Genomic DNA, 20,076 nt, shown 5'->3' with positions numbered 1-20,076 from the left:
ATAGAGCTTGGTGGACATAGTTTGTTTTCTCTGATAGAAAGGTTTTTATTGTTTTTCTTCCACTTCTGATTACTTAACCCCACAAAGTGTCATGCCTCTTAGCAGCACAGACATTCATTTACATAATTTCTGGCATTCACCCGACAGCTGTAAGAGTCACTCAGTTGCACAGAAAAACACATAGATATGCTTGACCCTCACTTGGCTTTGCCCATGGCAACACAGATGTCCTGCAGAGGAAAATAAACAAGTTGCTGTAACTTTTAACATGTAAAGTTAAGTGATACTGGACTAAAGGTTTTCAAGGAAGCACCTTCTGCATGAGTGAGCATAAATGAAAAACGTAGGAAAAAGAGGAAATCTGGAGAACAGATAACAAGAACTCTTCTTTGAATCTTGTGCCTGCTTTGCCAAATTAACAGAGCAAGGAGATGAGCACAGGCTTGACTCTAGAATTGATGGAGTGGTTTTTTATTAGCATCTCAGAATAAAACATCTGGCTGCATAATTATCTGTGGGATAGATTCCTCTTGTGGGATTACAGTGAATTCTGGATGAGGAGGAATGGAGAAAGAGTCACGATCAGTTTTGATGAAGGAAGAAACTAATCTTTCCCCAACCAAGCTCATTTAAGAGGGAAGAGAGTGAGTAGGACTACAAGATTAAGAAGAAAGAAAACAGTTTGGGACTGGAGGTTTAAACGGTATCACATTGAGATTAAAAGTGTTTTATTTTGAGCGGGGGAAAACTGGCACTATCTCAAAAGGAAGAGCCAGAGCCATAAGGTCAGGAGCAAGAAGAGCCAAATCTGATGACAACAAGCTTAAAGATTCTAGCCAGAAAGTTCAGATTTATAGCAATGCTCCTACAAGGCTCAGCAGGATTGGCCCCTTTTGAGGACACAACGTAGCATCATAGGCTGGGATTTAGTAGGATTCTTTCAGCAGAGATAAGTATAGCTAGAAGGAATATGAAAATACAGAGAGGTAAAATAAATAAATAAAATCTCTAGACACAGAAACAGGCTGGTGGCAAGGAGAGACATTTTATGGTAAGCAGATGGATTAGTGAAGGTTTATTATCCTACAGGGAGCAAATCCTGGGCAAAATTCCTGAAAATGTAAGTAAGCTTTCAGCACTTAGACTTAACCCTTGGAGAAACAACCAAACCACTACATGGAGAATAAGGACACCAGAAAAATGAGGGAATCCTGCAGCAGAGCTGCTGCTCTCAACTCTGGGAAATGGAGGCTGGAATATGTCGGTACATGAAGTGGAGACAAATAGGTGTGTTCTGAAGAAGATTAGAATCAATCATTTAAAACAAAAACATCCACCCACAGTTGGAACTCGAAGACTAGCAAAATTGCAGCTCAAACACTTCTTGCTGCTACCACCAGCACAGAGCATGGAAATGGCACAAAGTCAAAGGAGGATCTGTTGCATCCTGGAAGCCTGACTGGCTCCAGCAGTTTTTTCATCTGGTCTTCATTATTCTGTCTGATTTGGATAGCTTTAAAAGCACTAGGATTTTTTTTTCTTCCTTTTTAAATAAAAGGGCTGTGCTGCTTAATGTGTCCTCAGCTGTTATTTAGCATGGAGCCAAGAATCTGAAGATCTGATCCCAAGTAGGTTAATGCAATCTGGAATCTCTAGGTATGGGCCACCCCTGCAGGCCACCTCCAAGATAAAATGGAAATATCAGGAGAGCTCAGGTCTTCTCCTAGAAATCAAAGGTTGGTAGGGTCTCTGCTTCCTTTCCCTTTTCCCCTGCAAAGGGCAGCAGCTGGATAGCTCTCCCTAGAGAGGTAACTATCCCAATTCCCACCCTTCACCCCCAGGCCTTGCAAATGGACTGTCCATAGCAATGGGGGATTCTGCCTGGAGGTGTGCAATCCCTTGTCTCCTCTTTCCTTCCCTCGTCTGGAGAGGATTTAAGATTAAGAGCTCATTAAGATGAACAAGGCACTTCAGGCTTTCTGCAGAGCCAGGAGAAAAAAAAAAAGAAAGAAAAAAAAAAGACTTTTTTTCTTCCTTCACTACATTCTGTTATCTGCCTGCAGCTGGAAGGAGAAACCCGTGTTCTGAGATGCACTGCAGCAGTTACACAAATAGACAGACACAAAATAAATACCCAGCTCAAACTGACCCCAGGATCCATGGGTAAAGTCTTATCATTTTTGTGAGGTTCTAGCCAGTACCTTTACTGTAGAGACATTTTGCACCAGAACTGTGATGCAATAACAAGAGCTGAAGATACCAAAAGAAGATTGTAACCATATTCTGCTCTGCAGGTTAGCCTGTTATTGTGTCTCCTAAAAGCACAGTATCATCCGATAATTACCTTTACAGCTTTATAATACACAGCAGGCGTCGCTTTCACGATTTGAAAATATAAATGGTTAGGGCTTTTTGTATTTTTTTTTCCAATATATAAATTTGAGAATTATGTCACTATCATTTCATAGTTCTGCAAAGTCCTGGAGCTTTTATGGTAACAGTCATCCTCCCTACCTGTAGCTCATGCCTGGCAATACCACAGTGTTCGCACACCTACTCATTGAAACAAACGAAAACCCCACTAGCACCACAACAGTAACAACAACAACAAACGCTAGGCCATGGAAATAACTTGCAAACAGTAAAGGACTAGATTTGAGACAATGAAGATAAMCTTAATAACAAATAGGATCATTTTTGTTTAGTAAGAGAATAAAGAACCTGAATTTCCAGATTACTTCAGGAAGGATAACAAGTTTCTACACCCAAATAACTCTAGAACACTTTGGGACAGTTAGAGAAGGAGGAAATCACAATGTTTCCAAATCAAGTTTATGGCTTTTGTGAAATACAATGCTGCCAATCCCACAAAACACAGCAATGATGAGAGGCAAAAAAAGCAACACTACTACCTCAAGGGAAAGCGAATTTGAAATAAAGAAGAGAATAAATAGCTGTTCACATACCTGCTTAGTCTTGCAGCTAAGGGCACACTCCTCACACAGATATCATCCCATGCGGGCTTCAGCATGATGCTCCACGAATTATCCTCCAGCTGGCTTTAACCTCCAGATTAAAGGGCACCCAAATTGGCCTCATTTCCACCCAGGAGAAAAAGTGTCAATGAAGGAGAAGGCCCAGGTGCTTTTCATCTGGAGATGACTCATCCAAGGTTAGTGCTCCTCCTCTTATCCAAACAAGTTGTGCTCCTTCTGGAGAAACTTTGTACTGAGCATGTAGGATACATGATGCTTTGTAGCAACAACCTATTAACCTGGGAAAGAGAGAGGTTTACACTGAGATTCTATAACATTGTGAGTCAGTATTATCAGAAAAAAATATGGCATAAAACTAAATACACTTTTAAAACAAGAACTGCAGGGTATTTTGTGAAAACTTGACTAATATAACATGCTCACAGCAAAGACTCTGCTGTGCTTTACAAGACAGCCTGAGCAAGCTTTACAGTGAAGGAACATTTCTCTTCAACACTCACCTAGCACCAGCTTGGCTCTGCACCTCACAGAGGTCCAGACATGCCTTGGCAGTAACTGCTGTWACTTTGTTCTTGACTTCAGACTGTCATGGACTTCTTTATTTAGACCTCGACAAGGTCTGTTTGGAATAGGTTGCTCTACTGCTCTATATTAAAAATTAATTTCGAAAGACAGATCCTACCACAGTGTGTGCACAGCTGGCAGGAAGGCCACAGGAGGAGCACAACTTAAAACAAGAGAAGAGAGAGATGCCTGCAGTGCTCTGGAGACCACCTTAGTCCTTAAAACCTAGATTCCTTTCCCAGGTGTCACACGTTCCTGTGTGATTCAAAACAAGTCTCTGCCACATGGTCTCTATCCTCTCTCTCATTAAAACAGGGCAAGGCTGATTTTTTTTTTTTTTTTTTTTTTTTTTTTTTTTTTTTTTTTTTTTTTTTTGCTGCTTTAGCTAGGTTGGCTGCTGTTAAAATCACCTGGATGTATGCAGCAACCCGCACAAACACTAATCTTCTCCAAGTGCAGTAAGCGGCAGAGCTATTAAACGTGTCTTTGTGCATAGCCTGCAAAGCTGTGCTGCTGGTTACAGCAGGTAGGTATTTCATTCCTCAACAGATTTTACATTTGAGAGACGGGACTGCCCAAGATGTAACAAGCACAAAGCAACCACTAGGCACGTAAAGGATTGTGTAAGTGGGCAAACACAGGTTGCAGATACAAGCAATGGGAAAAAGCAATACACACAACAGGAATTAGAAAAATAGCAGCCAAGGAGAGTGCTCTGGGAACTAGCTTAAGATTTACAAAGAACTAGATATTGCCCATGTGGCAGCCCCTGAGATGTCCTAGGAGACAGTCCTAGCCATAGCAATCACTATGACATTGAAAGTCTCCTTTCCTTCTCAACATGCTTTCCACATTCCCAGGTCTTTAATTCCTATACAGTAGGGAGTTGCTAGAAACACAGCTCAGACATGTACAATGCAATTGCACACCCACGGCTGAAGACGAAGGAATTGAGCAGCAGCCCAGAAGGGAGCAAGGTGAGGGGGAGGTTCCTGCAGTATCCTGGGCTTTCGGAACTTCAGAAGAAACTTCACAAGAAACATTATCCTTGACTTTAGTACTTCAAAAGACAATTAGAAGAAATCATCCAGCAATGAAAAATCGTTATTAAATCTGCAGCAGGCTATCCACTAGGGTGTTTTGTTAAGACTGGGCTTTTAAGAGGAGCCTAAAACACTAACACAATATTGACAGCATTTGTAATGAGGAATCAACACTGAGACTACACACAAAATCCAAGTAAAAAGATAAGGGGCTTCTTCAGACAGAGTAAGAGCAATTGAGAATAGCTTTTTCTAGTGCAATCCTTGCTAGAATCGTGGGACTCGATAATCTCCCAGGAAAACTAAACCTCAGGTCTGGCTACAAAAAATTCAAATACTTAGACTGTTTGTTTTTGCAAGTATCTTCACAGAGAGTTACCATGGGATTTTTAAATGAAAACTTTGCTCACTCCTTGCCAACAGAACAACAACCCTCAGTAAGAAAGAGCAAGCCCCCCAGCACTTAGGAAGATCTGCTTTTCCTTGTTAGTGTTCCTTCTCTTTTGTCCTTTAATTGTAAGTTAGCCTCTCTCTGAGYGTGGAAGGTTTTCTTTCCTTAGAAATAGCTCTATTTTTTCCTTTGTGACTAGGACTGACCCTCAGCCTGCTAAGATGTTTAAGCTCATCCTCAGTTCCACTGTGCATTTCAGTCCTGCACCCAGAAGTTTCCTTCCAAACTGGTGACTGGAGTTTTTGTGGCTCTGTGCCATTTCTGCAGCTCAAAGCCACTGAAGTGTCTTTACATTCTCCAAATAAGGTTTTCACGCACAAGTYTTGTCTGATGGTTCAAATTTTTCATGCCACTCAACACTTCCCTTAGGGTTCAGTCTGATTCAGGTGGCCAGAGCTCTATGGGGCAGGAAGCAAAATGCTACAACATCTTACAGCTGGTAAAGACACCATCAGCACGTCACTAAATAAGGGAGCTAGCGAGTACTTTGGATATGCATTTTCCTSTATTCAGCCAAAAGGGTCGGGAAAAAGCATCTTGTGTGGCCTTATGATGAATTCTGACATTTATGCAAATTTGAACAGAGCTCAAGAAATGTGCTGTGTTTAAGCATAAGTAACGACTGGGAAAAAATTGCATGGCAACTGCCAATATCAATTATTTATCATTAATTGGTTCCACAAGCATTTTGAACACAGTCACGCCAAGAAGTTGTGCAACAGTGTTACAGGGAATGGTAAAAGCATGTATGTCTGCACTGCTGGCCTAGCACTTCCCCCCAAAATTTGTATATAACCTGCTTGGCTGCAGCTGTGCTTTTAACATGCAAATGTCATTACAAAAAATAGGTAAGTGGCAACAAAATCAGAAAGAGACAAAGACATGAATCTGTGTTCACCACAAGTATGGAAATTCAGAAATGTAACCATAAATTCACCTTGCAGCAGAATAAATGGGTTTGGTTTCCCATCAGAATTAACAGGACTTTGGAAACCTGCCTCCATTTTGCAACTACTAAATTCAGAACTGAATTTGGGGAAGCAGAATCCAGTTCTGTTTTGATATTGTACGTTATCAATTAATTTGCCTGCACTTCCTGGGCAAGTTATTAAGTTCCCATGCCACTTGCTCATTATCTGTAAAATGGGGCTAATAGTATTAGCCCTAGTGCTTTACAAAGGAGATCAAGGATTATACAGAACTAGGAATAATTCACAAATCCCAGCTGAAAATTGCRTGCCAACATTTTCCTCTTATCTGAAAACCTTCAACCTTCCTACAGTGCCATTAAAATAAGACTTATTGTAAGAAATTATTTTTAAAAAACAAAATAGAGAGAAAGCATTTAAGAATGATTTGCCTACAGTCAGAGCTTGACAGCTATTCTCCTTGTTTTTGAAAAGGGATCTATTTTTGAAGGTGACCTGCATTTCTACATTGTTAATAAAAATGCAATATGTGTAACAGGTTATTATTTTATCTCTAAGCATATTCAGTTGTTCAAAAGGTGTAAGGACTCTCAAGGGGGACTGTCTGCCAGCGACAGAAGACTCTTTAGAAAAGAAGGGTCTCAAATCAGTCCCTAAAGACTAAGTTCCTAATGATACTGGTCCATTTAAACATTGTGTAATATATTACATACTCTGTTATAATATTTTGTTTTTTTTTCATTTACTTTATATTCTGTCACATGTGTTTTTTTCCTTTCACACTTATTTTCCTATCATTGTATATGAATATGCCCCCACTGATGGAAATGGGGCTTTCATCAGGCTTACAAAAGAAAGTTAGTTGAGAATGCRATGAGCTGTGGAAAAATCATTTTTATTTGCAAGAAAAACTGTCCAACTCCTTACTCCTTCTTGCTTTGCTTTTAGTAATGATCTCTTGATGTAGTCTCAGTCTACTTCAGATATTTGTACATGGAACCATGTCACTCTTTTTATGCTTACTTCTACAACAACACGGAATTTACAGAATTTTAGGGTAACTGAAGGGTCTAAACCCCTTGATTTCCAACATGAAGGGTAGATATCTTTAAATGCTCCAACTGGATTTGATTTGGGCCACAGCAATTTACACTGTCAGGAGAGTTCGTCTGCTGTTTTAGACTCTTGTCTACRGGAAAAGAAACTGTCAGCACCTTCTGCTGTCCACAAAGGCAAGCATGGCATGGCAAGACACTGTTATTGGTTTCACAAGCAAGATTTTATTACAGTTCTAGCTGCAATATAATATAGAGTATCCATGTCTGCCAGGTAAGCCTGGTTTCAGACAACGAAGTTTCTCTTAGGAAGTTTTTGTTATCTTTGCTTTTAAAAATAGTGTTGGTGGAGAGCAGATAGGAGAAAAACATGAAGATATTTTAGATGGACTCCTGCAACCCAAAATCAAGAAAAGGGGGCATCCTAGGTAAGAGGTGAGCCAGAATTACACAGTTCTATGCTCTAGTACTTCTGCAAAAATAAGGGCAATGACACTGATCTCCCATAAGTATTTAAGGTTTCCTGATGGGAACTGCAAAGTAAGTGCCAGGTCTCACTGCAAGTAGAGCAAAAATAATCTAACTACCTCTGAAAATACCTTGAAGCACGGGGGAACAGAGTACTTGCTTTCTTCCCTATCCATCAGGTTTTAGTTTTACCTTAAACTTTCTCTTGAAAATTGCATGTAGTTTTATATGATGTTTGGGGGATCCTTTGGAACAGTATATATGGTATATAAACACAATATACAAACCAGCTTCCAGGCTTTTGTGTATAACTAACACTATAACATTCATCCAAAAATGTAAACAGATTGAAAATTGTCATAAATGCTCAATTTCYATCCCCAGTGCTCCATAACATTTATGTGGAGAAGCAGGATAACTGAACTAACTACATTTGCTTAGTGGTAGGTTACACAGAGCTCATTAAATCAATCAATTAAATTTCTATTGCAGAAACAACGGGAACCTCCCTACACATTTAAGGCTTTGSACACTAAGGCCAGGATATAGGAGCACAGCCCAGACTAGAACATAGTCAATAAGGACAAGCCTGAATTCTCTAGTAATATCTGAAGTCTTAAGAGAGCCAAAATTACTTCCAGTACTTTCTTGGTTTAAGTCACTTGATGACAGCTTCATTTCTAGCATGTCTAGATACCATACAAAGTGTGAATTAACTTCTGGGAATGACCCAGATTTTTTTTTGCAGTTGTTTAACTTGAATGCACGGTGCCCTCCAGACTACTATGCAAGCTCTGCTCATGGCATCTATTCCTTTTTAAAACCACCTGCAGTCTGGATTTTCATTTCAGCTCAGGCTGGTGTTCTCCCACAGCTGGGATGAATTCTTCCATTCAGATGATTCTGTTTCATCATCRTCGCATTTGAACCTTAAGTGGTAAAAATGAAGGCAGGGAATGGGAAGTGTTGAACAACTGAAAGTGATTTCTTTAGTGGAGACAAACAAAACAAAGCTTGGCGAGCATCACTAATGGGAGTCTCACAGGTTTTCCAATCACTCCACATTAAGGCAGGACTACTTTCCTGGATTCCAGGGGACACAAAGCTGTTTGAAAACAAGTCTAAATTATGAATCCTACCAGCAAACTTGCACTCCCAGAAGTAACTTGGCAAGCTCATCACCACACAAACAAATGGTTTCAAATTAGCTACTAGAAATTCCAAGTTCAAGCAGTTCATGTTGTTAAACAAACCAAAATGAGCATGTCTCTTCTCCATTTCCTTCTCCCTAAATGCAGACAATGCCTAAGCGACAGTAGCACCATGCAAGTRTACTGCTGCAGTTGAAGGAGTATTTTGAACCAAATATAGTTCTCTTCAGCCTCTAAATTGCTCTTGCAGAAAAACAACTGGGAACTCTAGAAATATTTTCATCTAGTTCAAGATACTATTACTCCAACAAAAAAATAACAACTACACASAAAGTTTTAAATAAAACAACAACCACCAGCAGAAAAATAACAAGGAATTTAACAAATAGGCTAACAGACTTCAAAGTTTGAACAGAAATAATTTTACTTGGAGACAAAGACACCTTCAAGCACATCTTTCTAGCCAGCATCCAAAAATGCAGGCTTAGTTTGCTGCTGTGAATATAAAAACGGACAGAATATGAAGCAGGAGATCAGGGAATAACTCTGATCTCATTTTCCCTGCTTATAATTTGCTTGGCATAAATAACAACTGCAGTCAGATTGATGGTCARAGTGATCAAAACCAGGCCATTTAAATGAGCTGAAGGAGGATGCTGTAAGTAGTTCCCCCTGTTTTAGAATACTTTGCTATATTAAAATATATTTTCATATGAAGAGGAAAAAAAAATAAAACTTCTGAACTTCTGAAATAGCTGTCAATTGGGGCAGGGGGAAGTAATTTGAGCAATCTGGAAGGGATTTTCCAGAACTTTTTTTTTTTTTTCTCTCTTCCCCTCTTTTAAATGGACCCTGGCACACACATGTTTAAAAAAAGCCTAGACTGGGATTTGCTTCTGTGAGAAATATTTCTAGATATTTCCTAGCATAATAATATATCAAGAGCAACTAGGTGAAAGAGTCTGAAAGGGGACTCTTAGGAGTGTGCATCAAGATATGCCCTAATAAACCGTTCTTAATTTATCTGAGGTCTTTCCCACTTTAATGTGAAGGCCCTGGAATATTGCATGTTCTCTAGGCTATACTTTGAAGAGGGTGGGACAGAGTGGGATGTTGGATAACAGCAAGAGAATTAGATGAAAGCCTCCATGTGACAGCTGCTGCAATGTATGAAAGGCTGGATTCACAATCCATTAAAAAAGACTGTGCTTTAAAGGGCATCTACACTATGATTTATTTAAATCTAGATATTACTGGATGGTGATGCATCTTGCAACTGAAAGCAGTTGTGTTTATTTTCTCAACTCATATTCGGCTTTGATCCTTTGTCTGCTTTGATAGACATTTTTTAAAATTATTTTTTCAGCCCACACTGCAGACACGTAACAGCACAGCAATGCCAACTGCCACACTACGTGCAGGGGAGGAAGCCTTTCTGTATTTACTCCCTACCAAACAGCAGTTTTRCAATGCATTGCTAGGCCAGCTTACATGCACTTTTGCAATTTTAAAGGTATTAAGTCTTTGGCAACTTCTGACATGTGGAGGTTTGCAGACAATATTTGGAACAGCTATTTGTCAGATGGCATCACCAGATTGCTCTAATTCAAGATATTACTTGAGACTTAAGTAGAATCACTTCTACTATGCTCTCAGAAAGCTACGTATTTTTTCAAATCAGGCCACAAAATGAGTTTCTCAGCTTGAAACTCTAGCTCTTTTTTAATTTTGAATGCTAGRTCTCACCAGTTTAGTCCTGGATCACTTTCTGTCATACTGACCTTCCATGGAAGAATGCAGGGGGAAGAAAGCCCCTTAACTGCTCCTCAGGGTTCTCATGTTTCATGACATTTACTTGTAAAAAAAAAAAAAAAAGGCCCTGCATTTAATCAACTAAGTGTCCCTAGGCACGTGCAGGTCAGAAGTTACTCCCTCGAGGCCTTCACACCCCTCCAAATTCTGCTCCATCTTCTGCTGAAATCTCTATCCAAAATATGCTAGGTCTGGAAAAGGTTCAGCAACATTTCAAGAACATTTTTCAATCCGTCTCTTKCTCATAGTTTTACCTATAAGCTGACTTTGACCATTAACATTTGTTTCCAGCTGTCTTTTCATCACTGTCTTCACTGCTGTCTGACAGCTATTTTGCTTCAGTGCCTTGGAGAATCCTCCCCCTAACTGACCCCTGTACTTAAATTCAGTTCCTGCTTCTCCTCTCCCGCATGAATATTTAACTGCTGGAGTTTACACCTGCTGGATCTCATTTTCTGTCATTAAGATCATTCAAGTTTACTGCAGGGGAAAGAAAATAAAGTGCTTTGTGATGGCAAGTAATTCCCCGAAATGCTTCTCCTCACAGATCCAGTCCCACCATATTCCTTTTAACCTCTYTTCCCACAATCAGGTGTCATTCTGAGGATCCCTGTTACGGGCAGCCACCTTTTCCCACAACACAGGCTCTTGGATAAGCTTTTTTCCTGATCATTTCTACCCAAATCAAAATAAAGAGAAAATTCCTTCAGCCATTCACTTTTACTGACCTGATAGGCAATCAGTTCAAAATGGTTTTATTAATTCAGTGCAGAATATATCATAATTTATTYCCTGCATCCCTTTTGGGTCATTTTGGGCTATTTTGGGTCAGTAACAAATTTTTCAACTCACTATTCAAACTCTTATAGCCTAAATTTCAACACAAATTGCTCTGGGTGGTCTTCATTGTGAAAAAATGGCCATTTGCTCTTATCCTCTGTTTCTTAGCTTCTTAATTCACAAAAGACCATCCTCTCAGCCCATGACAGTTAGTTTCTTTAAGAACGTTTGATGATGAAATTTATTTGAAAGCTTTCGAATTCAAGTTTAGTAAAGTTATGACCATTTTCTTGTGCTTACATATACGAAAAATCATAAACAATTCACAATTAGTAAAGGGCCACTAGTTGGCATTCAATGAGACTTGAAATAAGAATAGCTCTGTGATGACTAGATAATTGTTCCTGAAGCTCACATCCTCATGCCAATCACAGGCAGAGAGAAACACGCCTGGCATTCACGTTCCCTGTCCTCAATCAGTCAAATGTCAAGTGCATGTTCCCGACAGCCTTGCAACGCCCAGTTTTGCTGGGTGAAAGCTTGGATTATTTGATGAGGGCTAAGATATACCTGATAAAGACGTCCCAGGAGATGGTAGTATCTAAATGTCCCTCAGCACCCACAAAAGATTGCACATTGGGCCACAAAGGATTGCAGAAGTTCAGAATACAAAGCCAGAAATATTGAAAAAATAGCAATATTAAAGTTTTGTGATTATTATAATTTTAAAACACCTCACCAGTTCTAGCCACATATAGGAAAAATATCCTGAGACAAAGAATCTATTTTCCACTAGTGGAGACTTCTTCTGTTGTTTCCTGATAGTCTATCACAACAACAAAGCAAACAAGTTGTGACATGGGAACTTCCATATTTGCAGATAAGAAATTCTATTAATTCCAGGATTAAGAAGTAGTCTATCAGCAAAGCAACAAATAAAGTTGTTTAAGTTTTAAAAACAGCTTAAGTTGTTTAAAATGAACACTTTCTTTCCATATAATATTTATGTGTTCAGTGGACAGTTTTATTTTTAGCTGCAGAGATAGAAACAGATTATGCAGGTTCTAAATAATACAGTTTGCTGCTGAATCCTGATTCTTATTTGATAGTTTGCCTGTGACTGAGCCAGAGGAAACATAATACATTACTATTTGCAGTCTGCATTTCACTAAATCAAATGTAAAGTATCCGTAAAGCATATTCATATAGTACATTTTAGCCAGGGAACACACTCCAGGCAAAAAACTCATTACCTGCTGATGGCTTTAATGTTGTCTTGTAGAGAGACAGTGTGTTCATTTATAAAAAAGCAAGAAACTGAATGATATATCTACCTATTCAAATAAATGCAATATTAAATACACAGTATTTTAATAGGAAAAAAAAAATCACATTGCTAAGCAGAATATATATTATATATGCTATATATGTAGCATTAAACATCAGTACAGAAAAAGAGGACTTGGGAAAATTTGGACATATTTCCAGATTAAACTTACCAGATGCAGTGTGATTTCACCACGGAAACATTAACTAGAAACAGTAGGGTTACCTTGATAGACCATATGGCCACCACCTAATGTCCTTATAAACCTTGGAATACAAAGCTGACCTATAAAATACAAAGACAAGAAACAATGCCCGCTGCTTTTCTATTCTTACAAGAATTTAAACCATTTTTTTTTCTTTTTACTTCTTACTTCTGTGACTATACTATAGACTTGAGAGAAATTGCTTGCATCAATAGCCAGAAAGGTACTGAAAAATCTAGAAACTCCTTTTCTCACTCTTCCTCCTACACTTACATATACGTATCTCGCCCAGTCAAACCATTCTGAACTGCAAAATAATTTTAAGCACATTTCAAGGCCAATCTGAACAGTGAGATTGAGAGGAAAGGTGGCTTTGTAACTTATTTTTTCCCATTCCAACAACTAAAGGACAGGCATGTTTACCAATTAAACAAGCTGTAGTCTTCAAATATGAAAAATGCTAGGGAAAATGGAAGGGAAAACACCAGAACTTTTTTCTCATCCTARTGCAGCCCTCAACTTGCTATTAGAAAGCAAGAATACCTGGATTCCACCACTGTGTTGAGACTTAGCTAAGACCTTTTCATAAACCTAGAATTACAGTATTTTTTAAAGCATCTTGCACAAACTTGGTCCAAACCCAGAGTTTTTAAAACATTAAATCAAAAATGATCAGTTATTGAATCAGCTTTTATATGCTGATCAAAAAAAAAAAAAAACCTCAAATAGCCCATTCCAGTACTACCATTAGAGACTATTCTTATTAAAAAAAAAAAAACCCTTATCTCCCTTTATTAAGTATCATGCCCAAATTATAATCTGAAAGTCACAGAGGAAGCCAGTAACAGGGAACTGAGCTCAAGTCAAATATCTTTTTGCACAAAAAGATAATAATAATAGAGAGAAAAACTCAAGACTTGGCTGTTTGAGTGATCAAGGACCAATGAATGTTGATATATTCTAGGACACAGCATGCCAAGCCACAGGAGTTGCACCATGCTGCAGTTTGTGCGCTTTAAAATATTTTCATACTCCAGAGGCTGGAATAGCCTGTGAATTTATGATTTTTGTTGCTATGATAATTTGTATTGTCAGAGTTTTAATAACCTCATCAAAACCAGGCATTCAAGAGCAGTGTGGCACCTCTACATAATTTAATACCAAACCATTCATAGCTTGTGGTACCATTTGAAACACTGCACAAGGAAATTAAAAACAAATAGAAATAAATCACCACAAGACTGAAACCAATAACTGTTTAGGTTGGAAAGGTGAGCAGTCAGTGAGAAGAAAAAAAAATTCTAGGGAAATGATAGAAACCTTTAACACAATTATTCTCCTACCAAAAACAACAGCAAGATTAGCCAATATCAACAGTAATTAGACAWTTTTTTTTTGTTTGTGTGTGCATGTGTGTGTGAATGAAAAGCCAATTTAAACCGATGCTTTTCAGAAATGAAATTTGTTATTCCTGAAAAGCAGAGCATACAATTTGCTAATATTTAGTTAGTGCAGGTTAAAAGTTACAGGCTAAAGCCTACAGAATATTAGGAATGCCACASAAGACAATGATGTCCATCTCTGCTTGCTCCTGAGCACTAAGCACCATTTCTACAAATAGAGTGAGCTCAGATATTGTGCAGGGGCTTTGTCAGCCTCCGTTTCCCAGGTTCTGTAAGACCAGGTCATGTAGCTATAATCAAAACTGTAAAGGAAAGCTGCTGGCAGTGCAGAAACCCAGCAGCCAATCTCTGATAGCACAGATCTACATGGCTGGAGCAAAGTGCCTTCCTGTACCATGGCAAATAAAGAAAACAACAAAGAAAAAAAAAAGAAACCAACAAAAACCCACTTAAACATAGTCTTCAGTCCACACTAAGTGAAGCTAGCTATGCATTTAATCCAGAAGTTTTTGTTGTTCATTTCTACAAGCCATGCTCCAGTCATAAACAAAGACATTTTTCTTACAAAAATGAAGTTCTATGAATAGCTCTGTCCAATTATTTATAAAAAAATTCTTTGAAAATTTTGCTTACAGACATGAAAGGGAAATTTGACTTTCAGAACACCACATTTGGGGGGAACAATGAAATCCTTTTTCAAAGTGAAATGTCACCAAARTTTTCAACAGAGGCTATCACAGCAAGTATAGCAATTTATTCAGTACTCTAGAAAATGCCGAGGCAGAATTGATGATAACATGACCAAGTTTGCAATTCAATTTGTTTCTGTTCTTTTCATTTTTTTTTTAATTAAATCTTGATGGTTGCAGCACAGGACTACCTTTTTTTTTTTTTTTTTTTGTATCACAAGTGAACAGATTAACTTCAGACGCTCCCTTACCCTCTCTCTTCCATAGGTTTTTTGAAAAAAGGAAAGAAGTTCCCAGTCCTTTCCCTCAGAACTCAGCTAGCAGCAACGCTCAATTCAAAGATTCACCTCTTTTTAGAGTGTCTAAAGGTTTATCTAGTTCTACCAAGTATGGCTAGACCTAAGCCAGAAAGTGTTTTCAGCCACCTTTTGTCTGCCCATAATTGTCTCGAGTTTTTTCAAGCCTCAAGTGCAGAGCGTGACCTCTGGGAGTAGGGAAGCAGCTCTCAGGACCAGTATCTTTGCTCTCCACAGGGCACTGCATGGACATCAAAGGTGGCCAGGACCTTAGTCCCCAGCAACAGCAGCTTCCATCATCCTTCATCCAAGCAGAAGTCAATCAAGCAAATAGCTGTTGTTCTTCTGCTTCTCAGAGACAGCTCTTCTTCAGCCCAGGAGAGACAGTGACTGAAAAGTCTAAAAAGAGCAGTTTCACACAGACTGAACACAAAATCTGCAGCAGTGTTGCAATTTGTATATATTTTAGAAACTTGTTATAATCAAATATATCTGATTTCACCAATATTTCAAAGAAGAAGGATCTGCCAATAATTTACTGMGGATGTCAATGTCTCAGGGGGAGAAGAGTAATATGACATAGTGTCCCTGCTGCTTGGACTCTGGATACAATGCAAAGTTGGCTCAGTTCTAACACTTAGAGGGATGTTCATGCAGATAGAGGACGTGACATAAGGTCACATTGAAATGATCTCTCAGGGGCACTCGGTCACTTCAATACAATAAATACAAAACACAGAAATTGTGTCAGAAGTAGCATAAACCAAAGAAATGCCCCAAGAAAGAGAAATATCAGAGACATTAAAGGCATAACTTGGAGAGCAGAGACTTTCAGGAACTTGCCGCTCTCACGAGCCATTTGCCATGAGGTCCAGATTAAGAATGGAAGAGCTAGATCTGGATTTTTGAGGAACTGTTGTCTTCAAGGAAACGTGTTCTGTTTTTAGCAGCTGTGCATGTGGATTACTATGATCACTCCAAAGTACTCCCTAGAGCTCCTCCCCCTGCCATGGTGTAATTATATAAATGCTTAATTATAGTCACACTTGACAGCCCTGGGATCAAACCTTAAGTTTTAAAGTTGAGTTCAAAGAATGTAATGATGAAAGATTAAGTGCAACTACAGTTAATGGAAAAAAAATAAAATAAAGGAAGTCTCCAGCAATACAGGCCGGAGGCCACAGGATCAGAGAATAGTTACACGCACATATCCAACATTTTCTTCAGTTCCCTGAACGTTTTCTTTACGTTTCTCTRTGCTACATAAGATACAAAGTGGAGAGACCTTCATACCAGTGGTGACCAAGTTAGTTCTGGCCACAACAAAGCCATAGTTGCAATAAATTTCTGCTCAAAAGAGTAGACTCTGGCTCCATAACTGCTGCATATTCTTTCTGCTGCAGAATCCCTATCCCAAAACGTAAACATAGAAAGGAATAAACAGGTGTTCCCACTTTGCTTCACAGAATCCAACTGGGGAGGAAGGCTGAGTTTGATCCAAAGAGAAATATCCCCCCAAATGGGGCTGAAACAGGCAGATGCATAACAGCAGGTCAGGACCCTCAGCCTTGACTACCAGCACATCTCCGCTGACTTCAGTTCAGTCAGTTTGTATCATAAATGTACCACTGTAAATTAAACAAAAAACCCACATATACAAAGGAAAAAATACGTTCTTTTAACTGGCAAGTAACCTATGTATAAAGGAGAAATAGTCCAACAAAGGCAGTCCAACTCCACTAGAAATCTTTCCATGTCAAGGGCTCATTATAAAAGATGTGCTGCTGCATTTGATGAGAAAAGCAGGTATCCAGCACAAAGCGTCCCTTGTGAAATGATGAGAACTCATATTATTCTCTTYATCATTTGACATCTAGCCAATTAGCAGCAAAAGATTGCAGGAGCTGATCAATTAGGTCCCATAACTTGCTTAAAGTTAAAAGGAATTAAAAAAAATGCAAAGGAGAGTGCTCAGTTTTTTGATGGCAGCTTGGCAATTAAGTGATCATGCCATTAGCTAAGGTGACTGAAGATCACCTTTTCTAAATCTAGTCAAAAATATGTTGAAGTTCTTATGGCAGGAAAGTTAAAAAAAAAAAAAAAGAGAGGAAAAAAAGAAAAAAAAAGAACAAAAACTTCTTGCAAAAACTCATACTCCCAGAATTTGTTGGCAAAACTGAGCTACTCTTTAAAAGTAACTTGGAAGCAAAAACRGTTCTTCAGTCCATAAGCAAAACCCAAACATTTGTTTTATCTTCATTGCACAACGCATCAAGCCCTGCTGAGCCACTGCCAAACACTTCTACTTCTCTCTGCACATGGTGTCACCACTTGCTTGCAGCCTGCAACTGGTTGCCCATAACCCACCAGTGCTGTCTGCAACATTGCTAGCAATTACAGTATCCATGAGGCATGAACTGAACCACAGGATTTAGGAACAGGGACAAGGACAGCTCCTTTGGACCAGTGATGATACCACCCATAGTGTTTTATCTTTTTTATCCCAATAGGGTTTTCTCTTTTCTTTTCCAGTAAARATGGTGCAACTCCCATGGCATATACCTATTTTCTGAAGTATATAATTTTTAATTATAAGTGGCTCCTTATTCAAGGAGTGAAAAGGAAATAACGTGCCTGTTTCTAACAGGGAAGATAACTCACAAGGAAGAGAATTTATTACATTCCTGGGTATCACATTGAGCCTGTAATGAAAACTGAAGTTGCTTGCTGAATTTCTACTTTGAATTCTAAAGGTGTCTTTTCAACAACTGCACTTTAAGTCTGTGAAAATCTTCAAAATTTTATATCACAAGTTGGTAACTTGGTCTATAGCAATACTCACAAAAGAGTTTTGAGTAAGGGAATTAAAAAGTGTCACAGGCTCATTAAATCACTCTTATAAAAGCAAATCATGTAAATATAGTAATTAGAGCACTGAAGAAGTTAATACCCAAACTGCATTGTATTGCATCAAAGTTAATCTTTGCACTGACACCTGACTTGCTGGAATGTCTATAGAACCAAAATTATAAAAGAATGAATGCCATAATGTGCTTCTAATTGTTGTGTTAAGCCTTAATACATGATGGGGTCAGAGAGACAAGGAGCTTAATTGATTTTGTTCCAGGAAACAAAGACAGCGTGCACTGAATCTGCTGCTGCTATCAGTGGGAACAGTCATTAAAAGCTTATTAGTGGGAGAGGTCCAGGCAATAAGATACAAACACAGAACATTAAAGGAAATAAAGTTTGCCCAAGAAGAGCAGTAGGGATTTATTTTCCTCACTGAAGTTTCTTTACTTTAATATGATTAAGATAATTACCACACTGTAAATGGGAAACTTAAGAGCCTGTTCAGCAGACAAAGAGAAGAGCTTAATGACTGCAATGAAACAGCAATATGTAAAAATAAGAGAGGCCTGGGACACAGCTGAACTCCAGGAAGATTTGGTTCTGCAGCCTGCATCTCCTCTAAGCACCATGATTGCAAGTTTAAAGCTGTTGCACAATTCCTCCTTAATTCTGCACACAAATCCAGGCATACACAGCCCTTCAGCAGCTGCAGCATGGACTCATTATGTGATCAGACTGTGCCCATTTCTGCACAAACATGCAGTAATGACAACAGTTCTGTGCTCAAGATAAGTTACAAGTCACRAAAATGGGAAACCTTAAGCCAGCAGCTGCTCTGCAGCATGAAGGAAGCCTCTGATATCCCTGAGAAGACTCCAGTTAGGTGCTTAATGACRTATTTCCCAAAGTACAAAAGGAAAGAAAAAAAAATACCCCTCACCTAAAGGGCAAAAGAAAGGCATAACCACTTCATAGATATGACTAGAACGAAGGGGAACTAACTCCCCCTGAAATGCAGCCCCCTGAGTCCCATTCATCATGTTAGCAGTTATTTGCAAAATACAAACATGACGCATTTTATATCTCAAAGTTTTATTATCACCGTGATCTATAAGACATTTGGAAAGGCAACAGTCTAGGTTGGTCCTGCTCAGGAAAAAGCATTACAGTTACAGAGAGGCACAACAGATGCAGAGCAGTCTTCCCCCTGAGTCATTGTCAAAGGCCAAGTAAGTGCAACAGCCTTGCCTGGCTGTTTGCAGGAGGGATTATTAACATTGATTATAGACTTGGATGATCAAACTATTATGGCCATTGTTTTTGTTCATTTTACAGTGCTATATTATGTCATATATCATAATTACCTCTTAATTGCAAGTGCCATCCATTCCCCCAAAGCACAGAAATGGCAAACCTTGAGGTTGGTTACAAGCTATAAGTATAAAATATACCTGAAGGGAAAACTCCCACCACAGTCTTTTCTAGAAGACTTCTTTGTATTCCCATGTACCACTTCCCCTGCAAGCTGCCACACTACCTAGAACAACGAGGTTTTGATTCCAATCAGGTGTGACATGAGAAACACCTGTAAATGGGATGTGTTCTGTTAAGCAAAAGTGCTAGAATGCACCCACTGCCAACAGACAAATTTGAAAAGAGTATGTTTGTGGGGCAGGTTTTGGATAAATGTGATTTTTTTTTAAATTCACATCCTATAATTACACATAGCATTGTGTAGTTATGATGACTGAAGAACAATTCTACCAAAAATGCCTGGCACCATCTCTGGGAAACAAATGTCTTTTGCTTCCTTTGGACAGCCAGTGTGGGACTCCAGGCAAACACAGCAGTTCTGCATCAGAGTGTGATGAATGTTTAAATCTAAGTAACCTATCCACATAGTTGAGTCGAGAAAGGACACCTGTCCTTGGCTGTGGGCAATTTGGCTCTCCATATTTAACCCTTTATAATTTATGTAGTGCTGATTCTTCTTTTGATTATTACTGTGGTCCTTTGTGAGAGGGTTTCAAATGGCTTGTTTTGCACACCTTCTA

The 20,076-nt window shown here is 38.8% G+C and overlaps 1 long non-coding RNA gene across 1 annotated transcript; it reads right to left on the bottom strand.

The window, feature by feature from the left end:
• Positions 1-15,425: 15,425 nt before the first annotated feature.
• Positions 15,426-19,503, bottom strand: LOC112945831. The gene is made up of 2 exons (XR_003249087.1): positions 19,474-19,503; positions 15,426-15,568 (listed from the first exon to the last, which is right to left on the bottom strand). It is a non-coding gene; the product is annotated as an uncharacterized LOC112945831 (long non-coding RNA).
• Positions 19,504-20,076: the final 573 nt, after the last annotated feature.

Source organism: Nothoprocta perdicaria, unplaced genomic scaffold, assembly GCF_003342845.1.
Source record: "Nothoprocta perdicaria isolate Ctin4 unplaced genomic scaffold, notPer1 scaffold_2, whole genome shotgun sequence".
NCBI lineage: Eukaryota > Metazoa > Chordata > Aves > Tinamiformes > Tinamidae > Nothoprocta > Nothoprocta perdicaria.
The sequence above is the reverse complement of the archived record's forward strand: the minus strand, read 5'-3'. Positions and strand labels throughout refer to the sequence as shown.